The 21,650-nt window shown below is 39.6% G+C and overlaps 1 protein-coding gene across 1 annotated transcript in view; it reads right to left on the bottom strand.

The window, feature by feature from the left end:
• ppa2 (inorganic pyrophosphatase 2) overlaps positions 1 to 21,650 on the bottom strand; it is an 82,357-nt gene that overhangs the window by 24,847 nt on the left and 35,860 nt on the right. The window lies entirely within an intron of this gene.

Raw genomic sequence — 21,650 nt, 5'->3', positions numbered from 1 at the left:
ATGGTGACAAATACATGTATTCAATAATCAGAGTCATAAAGTGTTTCCAGGTAAATGCTTTTTTTTCTTTTGGATTTCTCTCATTAAATCAATTTTTAAAAAGTGTAAATAAAGTGCAAAGATGACCTAAAAAGCTTTTAAACTCTGAGATTAATGACTATTTTGTACACACAGAACCAACGCAACTGGTGTTATTAGCTGCAAAAAATTAATTCCCTCCTTAGAAATGGAAAAGTCATTACGACTCGGTAATTAGATAGAAAAACAGAAATACACAAAAACACTAGCAGCGTTTTCCCTGCATATAACCCCTCCTTTCCACCACAATCGAGGATTTTTTTTTTTTTTTTTTGCATTATCTTAACTTATAACGAGAGCAGAGACACACCTCTTTGATGATGTATTTAACGACCCTATTCAGTGCTTTTCCTTTTTCACGACTTTCATGACAAGAAACGCTAATGAGCACAGCACTGTTGCCTTAGGGATGGCCAAGCCCATTGCATTAGCACAGGAAATCATTTAGGCCATGTCTCTGGAAATAAAAATATCATTATGGTGAAGCTTTCTGTGAAAAGTGAGCTGAACGTCCACTATTTCCAAGTGTTCGAGTTAAAGACGAAATGTCTCCAAGAGGCCGGAAAGGGTGATGGGAAACTAACTAAACTGCTCTCTTGCTTGGTCTGCTGTGGGTATTAGAAAACTACACTTTATGGAGTATTGTGGAAGAAGAATATAACCAAAAGTTTAAAAAAAACAAACATCTCATGGCTTTGTTTAAGTGCGTAGGTCATGAAAACAAGCATCTAATCATTTTCCTGAAAAGGCTTTTGTTGCAGTGAGCAACTAATTATTATGACCAATAACTAATTATTATTTGATTATTTAAGGTTTCTACATTTTAGTAGTAGGTAATATTTCTGTTAAGTTGTTCTAGTTGGATTTTATCAATAAGAATTTTTTTTTTATAATTGTATTTAAGGAAGGGAACCTACACAGTAGTAATCATGAGTAAACACAGTGTTTATTACTAAATAAGGTAAAAAAGTAGTGAAACGCTTAGCTTTACTAAGTTTGTTAATGTTGGTTAAAAATGTGGGAGAATTGTGAAGTTTTATCTTTGTTATGCTTTAAAAGCGTTACTATGTATTGTTAAAGACCGTGAACCTTTGTTTCCCCTTTGTAGTCAATATGATGAGAAAAAAAACAGCCAAAGAGACATAAAACAGATTTGAGTGGGTATGATAGAAGCTTTCTTGTCGATTACCCCAAATTCTGATGCTACCATCTAAATTTTCCATGAGAAATCGAGACTCAATAGACGTGGCAATATTTTCCAGTCTTCTTTTGTTGTTGAGCCTATGCTCATAAAAGCCTCCGTTTCCTGTTCTTAGGTGACAGGTGTGGCGCCTGGTGTGGTCTTCTGCTGTAGCCCATCTCCTTCAAGGATCAATGTGTTGTGTGTTCAGCATACTTTGATATCAGCTTTCTCCTCTGACATCAACAATTTGGTATTTTCACCCAGTGAACTGCCACACATACATTTTCCTATTTCCGACTATTCCCTGTAAACTTTAGAGATGGTTGTGCAGGAAAATCCCAGTAAATTATTAGTTTCTGATTTTGTCACAACAACCATACCACAATTCTTCATCATTTTGATGCTCGGTTTGACCTGCTTTGCACCAACCATGCCACACGTCTACATGTTGAAGGGTGTTGAGTTGCTGCAATGTGATTTTGTGATTCAGTATCAATGTAGGCATCAATAACACATTGAAAATGTGGTCCTGATATATAGTGTATATATCACATTATCAGCATACAAAACATTAAATCTCTACATTTTTTTCGTTTCAAATATCTTTTATTAGAAGCAAGTATCACAGTTGTTACAAGTTAATAGAACTTATGCCCCTTTTTTTTTTTACAAAACAAGACAAAACAAACAAAAGAAAAAAACAAACAAAAAAAACCACCCACTACGGGCCCCGATTTCCCGACTGCCAAAAATTTATATTTTCCCAAGATATGCAAGTAAAGGCTGCCAAATTAGTTCAAAATCTTTCACATTGCCATTCATGGTATATCTTATTTTTTCAAGGTGAAGAGTATTTGTAAGCTCTGCAAGCCACATCTTTAACACCTTGTTTCTTTGGAGATCCCAAAGATAATTACTGTTGGATTTGGCTCAATCTTGTTTTTAAAAATATTAGACAGGTAAGTAAAAATGTCACACCGAAAACCCTGGAGCCTTGGACAAAGTGCAAAACTATGTAACAGATTTCCATAATGTGTCATACATTTTTCACAGAGGGGAGAGCAGTCTGGGTACATTTTGTGAAGTCTTTCCCTTGAGTAATGTAACCTGTGTACAATTTTATACTGAATTAAACAGTGACGGGAATTAATAAAAAGCGTATTTATGTTGTGTAAGACCTCCTGCCAAAAATCTTCCGATAGGGAAATCCCAAATTCCTTTTCCCACTCCTCTTTAATTGAATGAGTTGAAGGTATACTTATCTCCTGTATTGAGTTATAGAATAATGAGATTCACTGTTCGAACCCCCGGCTATCACTAAGGCATCTATCCAAGGTGTCAGACGACATGCTTTCAAACTGTGACAGATGTGTGTGGATATAATTTAGTAGTTGAAGATATCTAAAAAAATGGCTGCGCGGTAGTCCAAATCTATCTATTAATTGTTGAAATGACATGAAGGTATCATTTGAATATAAGTCTTTTAATTTATGAATTCCCAATTCCTGCCACACGTTGAAAGCTCCGTCTGCACATGATGGAAGGAAAGAGGGGTTAGCTGTAACAGGCATACTCATTGATAATGGTTTCAGTTTAAAGTGCTTAATTATTTGTTTCCAAATTCGCAAAGTGGTATGGATCACTGGGTTATAATTATAGTATGCACTTGTCAAGGGAGTAGGAGAAAGTAATATTCCACCAACACAGTAAGGAGGGCAGTCCTCCCGCTCCATCTGCAGACCATGGGGGAGTAACGCTGTATCATCCAGTGGGAGGGAAATTATTCTTAAATTTGATGCCCAATAATAATGCATAAAGTTAGGTAGTGCAAGTCCTCCAAGGGATCCGCGTTTACATAGATGTTCTTTTTTTATTCTATGTGTTTTGTAGTTCCATATAAATGGCATAATAATGGCATCCAACTTTTTGAAGAAAGATTTGGGCAGGAAAATTGGGATATTTTGGACCAAATACAGATATTGCGGGAGAAATACCATTCTTATTGAGTTCACTCTTCCTATCAATGAGATAGGGAGTGTCCTCCAAAACTGGATGTTGTTTTTTAGCTTCTCCAGTAGAGGGAGAAAGTTTTCTTTCACTAAGGAACTATATTTTCTTGTTATTGTGATGCCCAGATATGTAATTTTTTCATAAGTTATTTTAAATGGGAGAGATGCAAGCCACTCATTGCTTTCCAATTTGATGGGCAATACTTCACTTTTTCCCCAGTTGATCTTGTAACCGGCGAAGGTGCCAAATTTGTCAATAACGGAGAGGATTGCTGTGACGGAGGTTTGGGGTTTTGTTATGTATAGTAAAATGTCATCAGCATAAAGCGATATAGTATTAGAGGTATATACTGTGTCATAACCATGTATATCAGGGTGAGTACGAATTGTCTGTGCCAGGGGTTCCAGAGCCAGAGCGAACAATAATGGACTAAGAACACATCCCTGTCGTGTCCCTCTGCTGAGCTTAAACTGAGTGGATAATGTTTGGTTTGTAAGTATTCTGGCTGTGGGATTCTTGTAGAGTAATTTTATCCAGGAAATAAAATCTTGTCCCTTTTGAAATTTCTCTAAGACAGCAAAGAGATAGGGCCACTCCACATGATCAAATGCCTTTTCGGCACCTAAGCTAAGTACAAGTAGATCCTGTTGCACCTTGGAGGAGTAAATTATATTAAATAGACGCCTTAGATTATTAAAGGAACTCCTATCTGGTATGAAGCCTGTTTGATCTGAGTGTACCAGTTTATCTATTACCATATTGAGTCTACTCGCTAGTATTTTAGCCAGGATTTTTTGATCCGAATTTAATAAAGAAATAGGTCTATAAGATCCCACTTCCTCCAAGACTTTTCCTTTTTTTGGGAGTACTGCTTCATTCAATGTTGGTGGTAGAGTGCCCACTTTGTATGCATGGTTGTACAGTTTAAGTAGATATGGAACAAGTTTAATCTTGAACTGTTTGTAAAATTCATTCCCTAACCCAGTGGTTCCCAAACCTTTTTTGCTGGGCCCCCCTTGTTTAACAAGAAAAATGTTCGCGCCCCCCCCTCGCGCGCGCACGCGCACGCACGCACACATCCTCCAACCACACACACAGCCATATTTTGCTCCATTGCGGTTTATTTCACACCTCAAACATTTAGTAAACAATTAAGCAAATACAAGTAATCTGCAATAAATTACAGGTAGTAAGAAAAAGAACTACTTTTACGCTACGTCCGCACCTACACGGGTATTTTTGAAAACGCAGCTGTTTCGTCCACACCTAAACGGCGTTTCGAATCATTGAAAACGGAGGTTTTTTTAAAACTCCTTTTTTGCGTTTAGGTGTGGACGAGGAATACAGAGTTCCTTGCGCAAGGTCAAAGGTATGTGCCTTTTTTCATGTCACGCTGTGCGCCACGTTATTGTTTACATGAGATGAATTACAGAATAGCAGATAGAGACAAAATACTGTTAATCTGACTATCTGCAGGTTTTACATGCTTACATACACACACCCGGTTACTGTCCCTCCATTTAGAAAGGCAGAGGCGTCATGGTGTGATTATTTTACACATAGTTGTTTTTTTCCTGCGTAATAATATTCAACATTGCTATCAATACATTTTTCAATCCCTCTGCAAAATGGGTTCAAAAGCATAAACAGCTGTAGGATACTGTTTGTCCGTGATTTGAACAGGGGGAACAAATCGTGGCAGGATCAGCCTGATATTATTTGTATCCCACTGTAACTTTACTGTATAAAGAGCTAACATCTCCAAAATGTCAGGAGTAGTTAGTCATTACAACAAGTGTTTGTGAACTAAAAATCACGAATGTGGGATACTGTTTGCCCGTGATTTGAAGAGCCCAGCGCTGCTCCCGACGAAGGGAAAACCAATTCTGCAGGGAGACCTACCTCAGCACTTGTGCAGGTGAAACCAAAGGGCAGACATGCTTCACCATATTTTCTAGTCTTTGGCTTAGAATGAAGTTGGTTTGGAAACATATTCAGCGATGCTTCATCTCCTGCTTTGCGTTTGTGTAGGCGCCCCGTGCTAGCAGTGTCCAAGCGTTGTTTTTGTTTTTTTTTCCCTTTTCATGCCGCGCCCCCTCTGCAATGGCTCTGCGCCCCCCCTAGGGGGCGGGCGCCACACTTTGGGAAGGTCTGCCCTAACCCATCTGGGCCTGGACTCTTACCATTTTTTAATAAACCAATAGATTTAGTAATTTCTTCAGTTGTAATCTTGGCATTCAAAATCTTGCGATCCACCTGATCTAACACAGGGAGGTCACACTTATCTAAAAAGTCCTGCATATCTTTAGGCCCTGCAGTGGAATGAGAAGTATAGAGAGATTCATAAAACTGTCTAAAGTTATCATTAATGTCTTTATGTGATGTCACCAGGTTTCCATTGCGTGGTCTAATTTTGTGAATCATTCTGTCATTTTCTAACTTCTTTAGCTGTCTAGCTAACAACTTATGTGGCTTGTCCCCAAATTCAAAGTACTTCTGTCTTACAAAGGTGAACGCTCTATTAATGTTGCTGGTTAGTATTTGATTTAGTTTATATTTTAATGCACAAATAGTGTTGTACTTATCTAAAGAGGGAGCCCTTGCATTATTGGCATCCAAATCGTGGATCATTTTTTCTAATTTTAACTGTTCTAGTTTATTATTTTTACTCCGTGAGGCCTGATATGCTATTATGCACCCCCTAATATAGGCTTTAAACGTTTCCCATAATATATCAGGTGAGATTTCGGCATTATCGTTTATATTGAAAAATAAAGAGGTCTGAGAGTTTATATACTGTTGAAATTTTAAATCGCCTTCAATTATTAAATTACCATTAGGTATATCCGGAATTAAACTGAAAACCTTTCTATAAAACTCTGGGTCATCATGGTTAGGTCCATAAATGTTCAGTAGAATAATCAGAATGGCGTGCAGCTCCCCGGTCACTAATACATATCTACCATTCTTATCAGCTATAGTGGAGGTATGCCTGAACGGGGTATCTTTCTTAATTAATATAGCTACCCCTCTGGTTTTAGCAGAAAATGTTGAGTAATACACCTGATTAATCCATCTACACCTAAGTTTATTATGAGCAGCATTTTTCAGATGAGTTTCTTGTAAAAAGATAATATCCGCTTTAAGAGATTTCAAGTGTGATAACACTTTGCCTCTCTTAACAGGCTCATTTACACCTTTAACATTCCATGTACAAAAGGTCAGATCCACATTCTTTTCATTTCCATTTCCATTGTCTTGCATTTGAATAAATTAAGGCGGCTTAATTCTAGTACTCTCCATACTTATGCAGTCAAGATATGGGCCCCAACCCTCACCCCCCACCGCCCTCCCTATGTATAACCATAACAAAACAAAACAAACTCGTAAGCAGTGCATCACCGCCCATACAGTCCCAACTGAAAATAAAAACAAAAACAAAAAATCTGAAGGGATGCCGTAACAAAAACTAAGCTTACCAAAATACTTTATCTCAAAACTTCCTCTATCCAACGTAGCTCCATAACAAGTTGTAGTCTCTTTACATCAAAGTAAATAAGTGTCACTGGGCCAGAGGCTGAGCTCTAGTTTGTCTACTTTATGTCGTCCCTTTTAAGATCCAAATTTTTCTTGTGCGTAGCAGCGGGCTTCATTGGGATCCGTAAACACCAGCTCCGTACCGTTGTATGTCACCCTGAGTTTGGCAGGGTATAGAAGTCCATATTTAACTCCGGGTTGGTCTCGAAGCAGGTTCCTTACTGGAGTAAACGCTGCACGTCGTTTTACCACTGCCTGAGGTAGATCGCGGAAAATCTGAACGCGAATGTCACCAAGCTTCAAATTCTTTCTGATAGAAACTTTTTGTAGTATTTCTTCAACGGTGTGGTAGTAATGTATCCTCGCGATCAAGTGTCGTGGCGGGTCGTCATCTTCTGGGATCGCTCGCAGGGCTCTGTGTGCTCGGTCCAGAAGCGGAGTTTCATCCAGGTCCAATAGGTCTCGTAACAGCTTTGCCACAAAATCACTGACGCGCTGACCATTCTCTTTGCCTTCAGGTACCCCGGCTATCCTTATATTGTTCCTCTTTGAACGCCCTTCCAGATCAATGCATTTTTCAGTCAGTTGTTCCACTTTGCTAGAAAGTTGTTTAACTTTTTCTTCTAATTTCACCATGGAGTTTGAAGTGCTTGTAGCCGATTCTGATAAATCCTTCAGCTGGACATTGTGGTTTTCCATCACAGTTCTCAAAGCTGAAATGGCCTCATCATTTTCAGCCCTCAGCGTTGCAATTTCCCCGCGCAGAGTATCACAAATGTCCGCTTTCATTTGAGTTATCTTGGCGTCCAAAGAAGCAATCGCAGACAGCACTTGTTTATTGCCTTGTGTGTACTCCTCATGTGCAGAACTAGCGGGCGTGCTAACTTTAGCGAAGTCATTTTCAGCCAAGGCCTCACCAAGGTCGGTCGTTTCAGGCGCCACTTGCTTCGGGTTTGTCTTTTTTGGTGGCATTTCGAAAAAGAATGCACTCTTCACAACCACTATATTGCTTTTTAAGAAAAATATGTGTTACTTTGATGATTATCGCAATTTCAACAAGTCAGGTGCAGGAGCCACTGACACACGCGTCTTCACCCTCTCATAGTCTACCCGGAAGTCAAATCTCTACATTTTTTTTCAGTCTGTTGACCTGAAATGGTCTGCAAGCTAGTCCGCAGTCCTGCATCAGTACATCCATCTATTAACTCAAGTCTCAAAGATATTATTTTAAATGTCTCAAACCGGTTAACCGGTTCTTTAGATTGCTCTCTTTAGGGGTCACCACAGCAGATCATCTACCTCAATCCCATCCTATCCCCTGTATCTTCTTCAGTCACAACAACCCTTTGTATGTCCTCTTTCACTACATCCATGAATCTTCTCTGAGGTCTTCCTCTTTCCCTCCTGCCTGCCATCTTCAACATCTGTTGTCCAATGGGACTATATCCACTATCCCTCCACGGCACATGTTCAAATCATCTCATCCTTGCCTCTCTAACTTTGTTTTCAATCCACTCAACCTGAGCTGCCTCTGTCTCCAAATCCTACATCATAACAGGTCTCACTACCATCATAAAAATCCTATCCTTCTGTCACAAATCACCCCTTACACTTGTCTTCACCCACTCCACGGTTGACCTCAGGTATGTAAACTCATCCACCTTCATTACCTCTGCTCCTTGCAGTTTCACTGTTACACTTGTCTCCCTTTCATTCACACACATGTATTCTGTCTTGTTTCTACTGACTCTTCTCTCCAGTGCATACCTCCACCTCTCCGGGCTCTTTATCACCTTCTCCCTACTTTTACTACAGATGACAGTGTCATCTGCAAGCATCATAGTCACCACTGCAAACAAGAAAGGGCTCAAATCTGATCCCTAATGTAATTCCACCCCACCCTCCTTATGCAGTCCCACACCTCCTCTTTTGGCACTCTATCAAATGATCGCTCTAGATCTACAAAGACACACTGCAGCTTCTTCTGATATTCAGTAAACTTTTCCATCAATGCTCTCAAAGCATCACATCTGTAGTGGTCTTTCTCAGAAGCCATACTGCTGCTCACTGATTTTCAACTCTCTTCTTAACCTAGCTTCAGACACTCTTTCCCATATCTCAATCCCTGTGCTGTTATTACGGTTTTGCACATCACTGCTGTTCTTGAAAATCATTAACAGTACACTTCTTTTCCATTCCTCAGGCATCCTCTCACTCTAACAGGTTGTATTAAACAGTCTGGTTAAAACACTACACTCTCTCCTAGACATGTTTCTATCTCCACAGGTGCACTATATTGCCAAAAGTATTTGCTTGTCTTCCCTGACATGCATAAGAACTTCAGTAATATCCCCTTCTTAATCCATAGGGTTTAATATGATCTCAGCCCACCATTTGCGGCTATAACAGCTTCAACTCTTCAGGCTTTCCACAAGGTTTAGGAGTGTGTTTATGGTATTGTCAGACCATTCTTCCAAAAGTGCATTTGTGAGGTCAGACACTTACGTTGGATGAGAAAGCCTGGTCCTTGTCCTCTTTCCTCTGTCGGACCTTCTTGGAAGTTTCCCTTAGCATTACAGCTGTACTTTTCCAGTCATCTGGTAAATCTTCACCACCACCCAGAGCCTGTTTCAACTTCCTGAACTCTAAGCAACATTCTTTCTTCTTCAACGTTCACCCCTTAATCATCATCCAAAGTCATCCTACAGACTACCATCTGATGCTACTTAGCTACATTCTCCTCTGCCACAAACTTGCAATTTTATGCATTATCTGCATAAAATAGTAGTCGACTTTTATGCATTTTCCTCCACTCCTATACGTCATCCTATGTTCCTCCCTCTCCTTAAAGTGCATGTTCACCATAGGGTTTACCACCTTTTACAACATCCAGCATTATCTGTCCTTCCAGGTTTTTTTCCTTAGCATCATACTTACCAACAACTCATCACCTCTGCTCCCTTCACCTACAGTCCATGCTTCAATCGTCAATCTCTCCCCCCAGGGACACTCTCTACAACTTCATCTAACTTTCTCCGAAATTCCTCTTTCTGTCCTCTTTCCAACCTGTGGGGCATACACATCGACAACTTTTAACATCGCCTCTTTGATTCCCAGCTCCAAATTTGCGATGCTGTCAGACAGTCTCCATGTACACAACACTATTCACAAACTCTTCCTAGAAAATGACCCCTACTCCATTTCTTTTCTCATCTACACCATAGTAGAAAAGACTGAATTAACCTTCGGTGCCAGAAGCCTTGCTTTCCTTCCACCTGGTCTACTACACACGCAATACATCTACCTTCCCATCTCAGCCAGTTCTTGCTCATCACAGTCATAATCCCTACATTTAAAGTGCTTATTCTCACTTCCACACTCCTACTTTTCCTTCTATCTCTCTGCCTCCAAACATGCCTCCTTTTCCTTAGTCTTTGGCTAGTAGCAGCAGAGTTTCCACAAGCACCCAGTTGACCAACAGCACCAGAGGCGGTTGTTGTTCCACATCAACCAATGTGGAAAATCTCATTCTTTATAATCTGCAAGTTCGATTTGGCCAAGATTTTACGCCAGCAGCCCTTCCTGATGCAACCATCCCCATTTATCTGGGCTTGGGACCAACACTAGGAGTACACTAGGCGTTTGGCTACCCCATTTGATTAAAAAATTCCTTTATAATGTGTGGAGGGCTACTGGACAATCAGGAAATGCTAAGAATTACGCGCAAAAAACTCTATAACTTTGGAAACCATGCATTTGGTTTTGGCAGTTGAATATATAGTGTATGCTCGATTATATAGTTTTTGGTTGCTTCTCTTTTTTTTGTTTTTTGTTGGGGTTTTTTTTGTTTTGTTTTTATACAAGAAAGTTGGATTTTGGCCTCTAGCATTTACATTCAGAATAATTCTACATAATACATTTAAAATAATAATATAATTATATAATAATATTTAAAATAATATTTACTGATAAGAGAAAAATAATAATCAATGGAACGATTACAGAAAATAGAAACTGTTTTATTGTAAACTACATGTATATTCCTTGAAGACACACTTGATTAAAAAATGTTAACCTATCTATTAATGCTAATGCTTTATTAACTGCAGCTTTCATCATTGTGGTGAACCAGAGCTGGATCCAACATTCTCCAGAAATATCTGCAGCAGCGCAGAACATGTTAATTTATGTAAGTGCTTGTTTGTGAGTTGAAGGGGGGCAGATCAGGGAGAGCTTGTGTCTGTGTGTAAATCATGTCTTGCCATATGCTGCCTTCCTCTGCAGTGCACATGGCTAGAATTGATTGTCAACCATCTTCAGCTCACAACAGCGTGGGCAGGAAGAGAGACAGCAAGGTCACAACCAAGGACTTGCCACAATCAGTGATAAGCTGTGAAGGGGGGCTTATGTGTCACTGCACAGCTGCCGTTCTACATTCTGAGTCACAAGCACGTCTTTGCTGCTGCAAAACATCACCTTAATTACCTTAATGCCACACTGTATCCCCGTGTCTGGAAGAATTCTGCTGTGGATGCCTTAATCTCAGCTCAATCTTCAATCTCTTCTTATACTGTTAGACGGGTAAAATCAGAGGTTTGCCCTTCTTATCTGTTTTTTATTTCCTCTCAGGTTTAAGTGTTTTATGGTTGAACAGTTCAGAGGGAAGGAGGTTTGCCTTGTGATGGACAACATGGCCAGGGGCAATTGTTGCACAGGGTGCTCGTCATGCTGAACCAAGCCCGGAGCAGGTGAGGGGGATGATTTCATGTCTGCGCTATCTGGAAGGACCATCCCAGCTGCCAGTGCAGATACGCAAGGAGAAAGCAGCTGCTTCTGGGCAGCTGTGGTGTGGTTCTGAACCACGAGCTGCAGGCAGCTCAACAGGCTGGCTGTGAATCATTCCATCCTGACAAGTTGAGCAACAATCTTGAGCAAGTGCAGTGTTTACCATTATGCATACAGAAGCCTTGTGGTCCCCAAGAGATGTGCTAAAATTTAATGTTAGCTTGCTACAGAAACAAATGCATTTTTGTGTTTGAATAACAGTGAAACAGCAGCTTGTTTACTTATAGTTGAGGAAGACATACAATATTAAAAAACAGGGAAATCACACCAAATACACTCAAGTGAAGGGCTAAATTCAATTCAATTCAATTTTATTCATATAACACGAAATCACAGCATCAGTTGACTCAAGGTGTTTTATACTGTATGGTAAAAACACTATAATAACATTGAAAAAAAACCAACCCATCGAATAAAATGAGCCCATTTAAGCAAGCACGTGGTGATAGGGGGAAGGAAAAACATATTTGTAACAGGAAGAAACCTCTGGTAATATACACTATATACTAGGGATGTTTCCAAGTAGTTGACTAGATTACTAATTGTCGCTATTATCACTAGTTGCTACCAGACGCACACTAGTCGTTTAACCCATTTAACTGATGCCCAGTGGCGGTAAATTGTTATGTCCTAAATGTTATGCAGCTATCTGCCACCAGATGGAGCACTGTTGTCGAGAAACACCATAATCCGTTAACCTAGACCTTTTAGTTAACACAATTATTTTTAGTTCTTTTAAAGGCGAAAGAATGAGATTGTGGATACAATAAGTGAAAACAAGCTTTCTCTGAACGGTGGATGGGCTCCCAAATTAAAAGAAGACGTACAACGATTCATGCTGACCATGGAAAATGAGCTTGCTGAATAAGCAATTACGTGCAGATATCTGAACGAAAACAAGGCAACAATTGACGAACTGAACAAGACTGTAGCATTCTATAAAGAGGTACCAGATAAGCTGAGTGCAAATAATGAAGCACAAAATCCAAAAGCCCTTAAAGATGAGAAAAGTGGATCACAGGAGTCAAAAGAGAAAGATGAAGACAATAATGCTATAAATGCGAAGCAAGAAATGTTGGAAGCCCAGAAAGAACCTAAAGAGAAGAAAAAGAGAAAACAGCAAGCAAAGAAAGAAACAGAAAATAGAACACAACTGTTCAAAGTGCATAAAGTGGTGAAAGATGAAGATGAAAAAAGTGTAATGCAAGCAGCTAAGAGGAAATTCAAAATGTAAAGAAAGAAGCAGGAAATTCCAAGAAGGAATTACTGGAAGTGCAGAAAGCACTCAAGGAGGAGAAAAGGAAAATGCAGGAGACAACAAAAAAAAAAACTGAAAATGCAAGGACAGAAGCTAAAAATCTCAAGAAGGAATTACTGGATGTACAAAAAGCATGTAAAAAGGAGCAAAAGGGGAAACAGATGGCAAGACATGAGATGGAAAAAGTAAAGAAGGAGTTGTCAGAAGCTCAGAAAGTGTTGGAAGAAGTGAAAAGCAAAATGAAATGGAAAACACAATGAATTATGCTGAAAATATAAAGAACAAATTGCTGGAAGTCCAGAAAGCATTAGAAGAGGAAAACAATGGAAAATGGGAAGCAAAAAGGCAAAGTGAAAATATGAAGAAACAGTTACTGAAAGTCCAGAAAGAATGTGAAGACGAGAAAATTGATGTGATGGAGTTTCAGACAGAGCTGGTAGACACTAACTGGCAAAGAAAGCGTGTAAAAATGCACTGGAAGAGATGAAAAAGCAAGAAAAAGAAGTAAAGGAGATGTTTCAAAGACAAAGTAAAACTGGCAAAAAAAAAGCAACCCCACCCCTCCCAAAACTGTCATCAGTTCTCAGGTCTACATGTTATCTGCTTTTTATCTGGTGCACCTGTGGATACAAAACAATAACACACTTTTCTCTATTTAACAGCATTTTAACACAACAGCTCCCAGCCAGGGTTGGAACCACACGTATTAAAGCTGCCCTGCTAAATTCTGTCATTTGAGAGCTGTTTTATGTTGGGTGCAACACAACAACAGTTAATGTATCACCTATAATCACCTATTGTTTTAGTGACATAGAGAAAAATTATAGGTAATTACTAAATGGAGAAAGCTATATATACACAAAATGCAGTTTCCTGAAGTGATGATTTCATTTATTAACATAAAAAAGTTATCCAAAAAAAGTTAGTTGCAGAATCGTTTTAATTTAGTCACATTGGTGGTGGTGATGGTTGGTTGGTTGGTTGGTTGGAAACAGACTGTTCATGCTCAAAGCATCTTAACCTACGTCCGGACTTTGACTGGTCCCCTTTAAAAGCTTCATTTTATTTATTCTTTTTTTCTTGGAATTCTGAAAGTACTTTCAGAAAGTAAAGTAAAGTACTTTCCAGCTTTCCAGCTAAGAGATAGCGGAAACAAGAGTTGTCATCTTAATGTTACATGTCCGTGCATCTGTATTGGGATAGAACACACAGATACACCAGGATCAAACTTTTTTTGATGTTCTGGTCCATTTAATGTGTCAGTGAAATTTTCTAAATGTGAGAAGGACTTAATGCACATCGTGCATAGATGTGGCTTTAATTTATTGCACCTGGCAACAAGCTTGAATCAGATTTACTGACTACAGTACTTTGATGGAAGTAAACCTTTTAGTCTAGCTTGGCATCTTGGTACCAGGACAAAGCTGATTAACAGACCTACTGAGCAATACAGTCACTAAGTAATTAAGTTTATCCATCCACCAGGTTTTCCTATATCCCCTGCTTCTCCTTCCAGATACCCCAGTCAGTTAGTCAGTTAGAGAAGAACAAAACTATGGCCTCAACCCTAAGTGAACACTTATAAAAAGAAGAAAAGATAATATTATTGGAAATAATACTGTTTTCCTTTGACAGCATGTCAGCTGAGTGGGATGTGCTCTGGCTTCTACAGTGTTGCTGCAGGGACAGTTGGCAGGCAGAACTAGGAGACACCTGTGGGTGGATGGTGAATTGGTAGCCTGTTTAGAGAGTATGGGGACTATTCAAAACTGCTCCTGTGTGATGTGACATTAACAGCAACAACTGTTAAGTGCAAACTATTTGCACATGGAGTTCCTGCATTTAATGTATCTTCTTTTAAAGAAATAATATCTTTACTTGAAGAACAATTCTGTGCCTCTTTTTTTTTAAAATACAGTATTTTTTTCTCATAGCAAATAAGCTATTGTATTACGTTTTAGAACTAGACTGACACAAATGATTAAAAAAAAGTAATATGTACTTTGGACAGGCAAACATTTGTCCTCTCTGAAACAATGTCTAATAATAACGGTAAGGTAGGCGTAGTAATTTAGTGAAATGTGTAAAAAATAAATGGACATGCAGAATAGAATACAAACACATTTGTACATTTCTAATGAGCTTGAGAATCAATATTTGGCATGGTCACCTTTATTCTTCAACACTGCCTGAACTCTCTTTAGTTCTGTCCTCTGTCAAGATGATCTCACACTGCTTCAGTAACGTTGAGTTCTGGGCTCTGGGGAGGCCAGTCCATGACTGATAGTGCTGCATTGTGTGTTCTTCTATCCAGGTATGATTCTACTACATTGGCAGTGTGTTTGGGATCATTGGCATGCTAATAAGTGAAGCACTTGCCAATCAGATGCTTTTTTAGATAGCATTCACATGGTGGATCACAATCTGATGGTACTGTTCTGTGTCCATCAAAGACCCCCAACACCACTGGATGAAATGCAGCCCCAAACCATGACAGAGCCTCCACTGTGTTTTATGTATAGCTGTACCCATTCACTGTTGTACTTCTCTACTGACCTCCTCTGTACATTACTGATGACAGTTTGAACCAAGAAATCTAACATTTGGATTTATCACTGTGCTGTGCAGTGGTTAGCTTTGTTGCCTCGCAGCAAGAAGGTCCTCAGTTCAACTCCACCAACTGGCCAACTTTCTGTGTGGAGTTCGCATGTTATGTGTTTGCATGGGTTCTCTCCAAGTACTCCAACTTCCTCCCACAGTTCAAAGACATGGAGTTAGTAGGGTTAGGTTAAGCCTCTGGAGTCCAGGGTATAATTGGCTGTTTTGTTTTGTACTTTTGATTTTACCTCTATATTTCACCTTTTAAAACTGTTTACCTTGCCTTGTTTGGTATCATTCCTTTAAGCACAACCTCACATGTCTGAATTTACAGTTATGTTTTCATATTGACATACTGTATTAACATAATTGATCTAAAATCTGACAAAAAAAACATAAAATCTAAGTAGAAAAAGTTATATCTTTTACTGTAAAAATCAGTTCCATAACTTGAAATACAAATAGGTAATGTAAGTTTTAAAAACCTATGCACAAGTTTTGCAAACTACAAAGTTATATGCAACTATTTACCTAAAAATGCAGCCAATGTCTCAGGCACTTTTTTATAACCATTTAAAACTATTTACAGAACAATCAGGTGTTCTGCATCACATAAGATGCCACTCAAATTATTTGTGCCACCTCAAAAATAGTTTCTGTCCACTATAAGACAGTTGAGCACATCACAAGCCTCACACCTCCAGGTGTACCAGGTGTAACACATCTCCTGTTTTTCACCTGGAGGCAGCGTTTACATTGTAATCTGCCTTTGGTGGCTTTTTGGCAGCAACTGTCACACTCAGCAGTTGCCTCATTGTTTTGACAAACACAAAGAAACAATCGAATGCACTACACATCAGCTACACAAGACAACACAATAACTATACACTCCAAACATGCTAAAAGTCACAAATTTCTCACAACTCAAAACTTCCTCTCTCTTGCCGCTGACACTCACAAAACTTCTCCCTCTTCCTAAACAACCAAATGTCACATACTGCCCTATAATTTTTTGATCGGTCAACATGGTGCATTTTTCCACCAAAAGGAAAGGGGTGTTTTCTCGCAAGCAGACAGTGCTTGCTAAAGCTGTCCTTAAAAAAACGCAGTTTTTACCGTTTATTTCGGCAGTAAACATGACAATTTTATTCAGGAAAAAACACTGCGTATATTTTTTTTTTATCATAACTCTGGTTTTATGTGGCCTATCAACACCCTGCTAACACATAAACTCTGTACTGGTGACCTATCCAAGGTGTACTCCGCCTCTCGCACTATGCCAGCTGGGATAGGCTCCAGCCCCTCCACGACCTGTATGGATGGATTCATCACTCCATTAGACATGCTGCAACTGACTTTCAGTCCACTTCTTGTGTAATTTGGCATACCTCAGTCTTTTCTCCCTGTTTCCCTTCCTTAATAATGGCTTCTAGACAGCAACCCTTCCACTGAGACTGCACCACCTGTATAAGGTCTTTGCTGGACCTTTTTCTTTTTCTTAATTACACACATGAAAAAACAAATAGATATACCCTTATATTCATCTTGCGTTGAAATCTAAAAGTTGATGCAAGTTTTATAAGACTTGTGTTGCTCATGAAAACCTTTACAGTGAGTGACAGGTGGAACTTTCTAAGGAATGACAAGAGTGTGGTATCACCGTGCTAATATACAAAAAACTCTGTAAGGCCTTCAAAAAGTGGCACTTGGCAACTTTTAGACATTGTTGACTTGGTTCAGCAACACTGACAGCACGTGAATGTGTAGCTTTGTGTGTGTAGACATAAATAATGTAGGACTGACTTACTTTTATCATCTAATTTCTATTAAAGTAATACCAATTCTAATAGGAAAAACTGTTTGCTTTTTTTTAGATGCAATATTTTACATTTTTCTTTGTTACCACTGTGATGACACCTCCACCTTTTTTTCAGGTCATAAAACTCACATGCAGAGACTGAACCAAAATGGCATTCATTTCAACACCATTCAGTTACTAAGAAGAAAAAATTCAGGCAGACATAGGTGTCCGTGGACCTACACAGGCTTTTGTCCAACATGGACAATAATTCTGTGGAAACTACAGTCATGTCTGTGGGAATATCTGGATATGCATTTACAGGAAACTAAATGAATGAAGCTGAAACTTTGTTTTGTTTGTTTTAACTCAATTACAAAATCTTAAGTGAAGGATCAGACGTACTGCAGGTCATCATGCTTCACCAGCAGGGGTCATCCTCTGCTCCATACCAAACAGTGCTGGATTTAAGCAGTCAGTGGTAATAAAAAGTATAAGTGGGAATGTTTCAGAAGCATCTATGTAATAGCAAGTCAACTTAACCTTTTCTGGGTGACCTGGAAACTTTAAGAGGGCTGCGAATCCCCTCCCCTCTTTAATTAAATAAGATTGTAAGAGGTTTTTGTGATTAAGGGTTGAAAAGGTGTTTAAAATGCTTACATTTCAGGGCTGGTTTAAGAAAAAAAAAAGGTCCTAATAGCTGTCCATGCCTACTGAGGCTTCAGTTGGGGGTGGTGTAAGGGGTGGATGGAAACACCTGCAGCATGAATGCAAGAACCAGTTCTTGAACCTCTCAGAAGCAGTTGGTCTCCACGGGAACAGCAGTAGACCATGATTGGCCTGGTCCAACCCTGCTGTGCCCAGAGAGGTGCACTGTCAATCTTTGTATGGCGTGAATGTGCACACACACACGCACACACACACACACACACACACACACACACACACACACACACACACACACAGACACACAGCATATGGTTAGCACAGTTTAAAATGTGCGTTTGGAATGTGAAATAAGGTACAACAACACAAAGAATTCAAAATTTTATACTCCCCTCTTTTTCTATAAACCACTGTGCACCAGGCCCCTGCTGGGACTTAAACAATTAGGCTATGTGAGATCCACAGTAACAACTCCCCCTAGTCTTTTAAGATAACTACAGGAGGAGGGGCAGAAGGATGACATCTTGTTAGGGGGGGAATCCTGTGCTCAGTCATTTTGTGTATTGGCCCAGTCTGTGTGTATCTTTTACCCTACATAAAGACTTGTGTGTTTAGATTGCCTCATGTGAGATGTGTAAAAGTCCACTGGCGATTGTGGGAAGTGCTGCTTGTCCCAGCCTCACGATGATCCCCAGCAGTTCTCATTCATTCCTCAAACGGTCACCCTTTTCTCCTACTTTGAGACTAATGTAAGGAAAGCCATAAATCTGTGCTTACATCACAAGTCCTTTCAAATGACTCCACCTGATTAGCAACAAATGACTAACACCGAAAAAAAAGCTTTTGCAAATGAGGTCATGCCCTCATGTGGCTTCATTGATAAAAATGTGCGAGCATATTAATTCAGATCTCATAAAAACTCTGTTACACAATTTTACATCTCCAAAAGTGTAGAAGATGCTAACTAGTTAAATGTTTCACAGACGTGAAAAGCTTTAAGAGTCACCCTTCAAATGATTTCGTTAGTCTTTAGTATCTGAAACCCTGTTTGATCTGTAAAGATCAATAGTATAAAATTAAAATTTTCTCTGAATTTTCACATTTGCAGCTTTGGGGCGTTGAAAATGCTTTTTGTTGTTATAAGATTTTATCATTGTGACTTGGGTCAGGGCAAACATTTTATGTGGCATGTAAATGAGTAAAAGAAGATGACTCATTTAACTCTGCAAAGAGCTTCATGTTTGAATGTGCGCTCTTTAAGCCCCCTAAATGAACTTAGGTTTTCTAAGTTTACATGTAAATCATGTAACTCAAGAAGACCTATATTCTTTGCTTAAAGCACATAAATCAACAAGGCTACTGCGGCAGCAAGAAAAGCTATTTAAATCCCCCACTAATGGTCATCAGCACGTTTGCATGAGTGTGAAATCAGTCAAGTGACAAGTGTGCCTGAATTTTGATGACCCTGTGTCAGCATGAGGCCACAGCTCTGTGTTTACGGAAGAGGTGATGGCACACGCCACTATTCCTTTGAAATCCTGCAAGGTGAGAGGAATAATGAGATAATCTCTGCTTTACGAGTTACAGTAGCTGTAATGGGAAGCAGCCCAGCAAGGAGCTCTTCTGCTGGAATGCTGGCAATACACACAGCAAAAAGCAATGACTGCACTGCTGGAGCGCTGCAAACAGCGTTTCATCATCGTTTGACTTCATATGGTGATGTTGTTAGGAAACACTTAGTTACTAACAAATCAGTGTTTAACATTATCATGTTTTTGCAGTCAGGTTTCTGGCCACTTGGCAAACACAAGCCCAATGTTCACTGTCCAATAGCTCGTGGGAGAACTATCTGGGCCTTTGGCTGTTAAATGATCCACTGTGTTCACCAGCTTGTTGCTAACTGTTCCGGTCTGTGCTCAGTTGCTGGGAACATAGCAGACAGTGGTTTGTTTGTTATGGGAGCCAAAAATGGCAACCAGTGCATTCAGAGTAAACAAAAATCATACATTTTAGGACAGGACGATTAAACAATCATCCCCAAGTTTATTATGTTGCTTCTATTTTTTTTTAATAGTGATTGAAGCTGTACAAGTGAAGCTGTACAAGCATTACAGAGTAACAGTGTTACTCCATAATGCAGAAACTTGTAAAACATTGACATGAATCTTGAATATTATTTAACCACGTATTGAGGAGTGAGAGCATTTCCTTGTTTATAGGACCAGCCTGAAGAAAAAGGGAGATGGAAGGAAGCTGTCCAGTCCAAACAACCCCTGAAAGTCCCGCAGCACTGACTGCTTGAAGACCTCATTCGGTGGTGGCAGTTTGAGTTTTACTACCAAGCTCGGAGGCATTTTGATGGCAGATCATGAAAAGAGAAGAGAAAGACAAGTTGCAGTGTTGCGGTGCAACACTTAATCTACAGGTTTGTCCCAAATTAAAGGAAAAGGAAAAGCAACACATAATATCTTAATAAGATGAAGCCTGGCCACCATGTGCCAGCAGAACAGATTTAGAGAGCCTTAGAATTGTTTGGCAACTGAATAATGTGCTTTAAAGACAGCCTGGTGTCTATTTGAGTGACAGCTTTGTGCTTCAGTGCTAACGTTGAGAACAAGGTCCGTTTGGATCCGTGCTGCAGTCTACAGTGACTTCTCCTTCTTCTCACTCTGCGTCTTCCCCTCCCCCCAGTGTGTGTAAAAACAAATCTCCTTTTCTCTGCTAAGCCTGAAAGTATTGAGTCAACAAATGTCATTGCAGCTAGGCAGGGGCTGTGAGGAAAGAGGTGGGGTCTTAAGCCTGCAGTACAGATAATAGCAGATTATTTTAAGACAAGATCCACCTGGTAACTAGTTAGTTGCCTTTCTTATGTGGCCAAATGGACAAATCGGCTTATGTTAAAAAAGTAAGGTTGAGGTGATAAGGCCTTCATTCATTTGGATTTGCTTTATTCCTCGAAGAAAAAGAGAAACACTAACACACTTTTCCCTGACAACCTATAATCCTTCCTAACGCTATCATCATTGGTGAGATTTATGAGATTACCTTTAGCAGTTTAACACCAAACAGACAAACATACACACATGCAAGTTGCGGCTACCTTTCAGAATCCTGTGACAAAAACAGCAGTTGAAGTATTAATATTTACCACCTTCCTAACACTTCTAACTTGTGTTAACTCAGCAACATTCCAGGGCTGAATTTCTCTTTTAAATCACCCTTATCCCCTTTCCCTCTCACACTGCACTCTCTTTTTTCAGGCCCACGTGGTGTGTGTCAACAGGAGGTGGGTCTTGGCAGACACATGAAGCAAAGTATGCTGCCCGCAGACTTGTCTTACAAGTCACTCTAAAAATGAACCAGTGGGCAGGCTAGAATGAATTTCCAACAGCAGTTGGAAATTCATTGCTCAACCGGTTGGACTCCAAAACTGGCCACATGTTGTTGTTTCTGCAGTGTTCTCAAAAAGGGAGTGCTCTTACACTTGAGGGAAATTTCTGCAAGCTATGACAGAAAAAGAAAGAGATAAACTGAAAAAGGGAGGGAAAAAACCCCTTAGTCACTTGGCTTCCTGTCTGAAAAAAAAAGGAAGTGGGTGGAGACATTTTCTACACTGCCACAGTCAGATAGCTGAAACCAGTGCAATATTCAACAGAAAAGTATACTCTGTCTCAAAC

This window comes from Pelmatolapia mariae, linkage group LG6, assembly GCF_036321145.2.
Source record: "Pelmatolapia mariae isolate MD_Pm_ZW linkage group LG6, Pm_UMD_F_2, whole genome shotgun sequence".
Classification (NCBI taxonomy): domain Eukaryota; kingdom Metazoa; phylum Chordata; class Actinopteri; order Cichliformes; family Cichlidae; genus Pelmatolapia; species Pelmatolapia mariae.
This window is presented reverse-complemented; position numbering and strand designations above follow the sequence as displayed.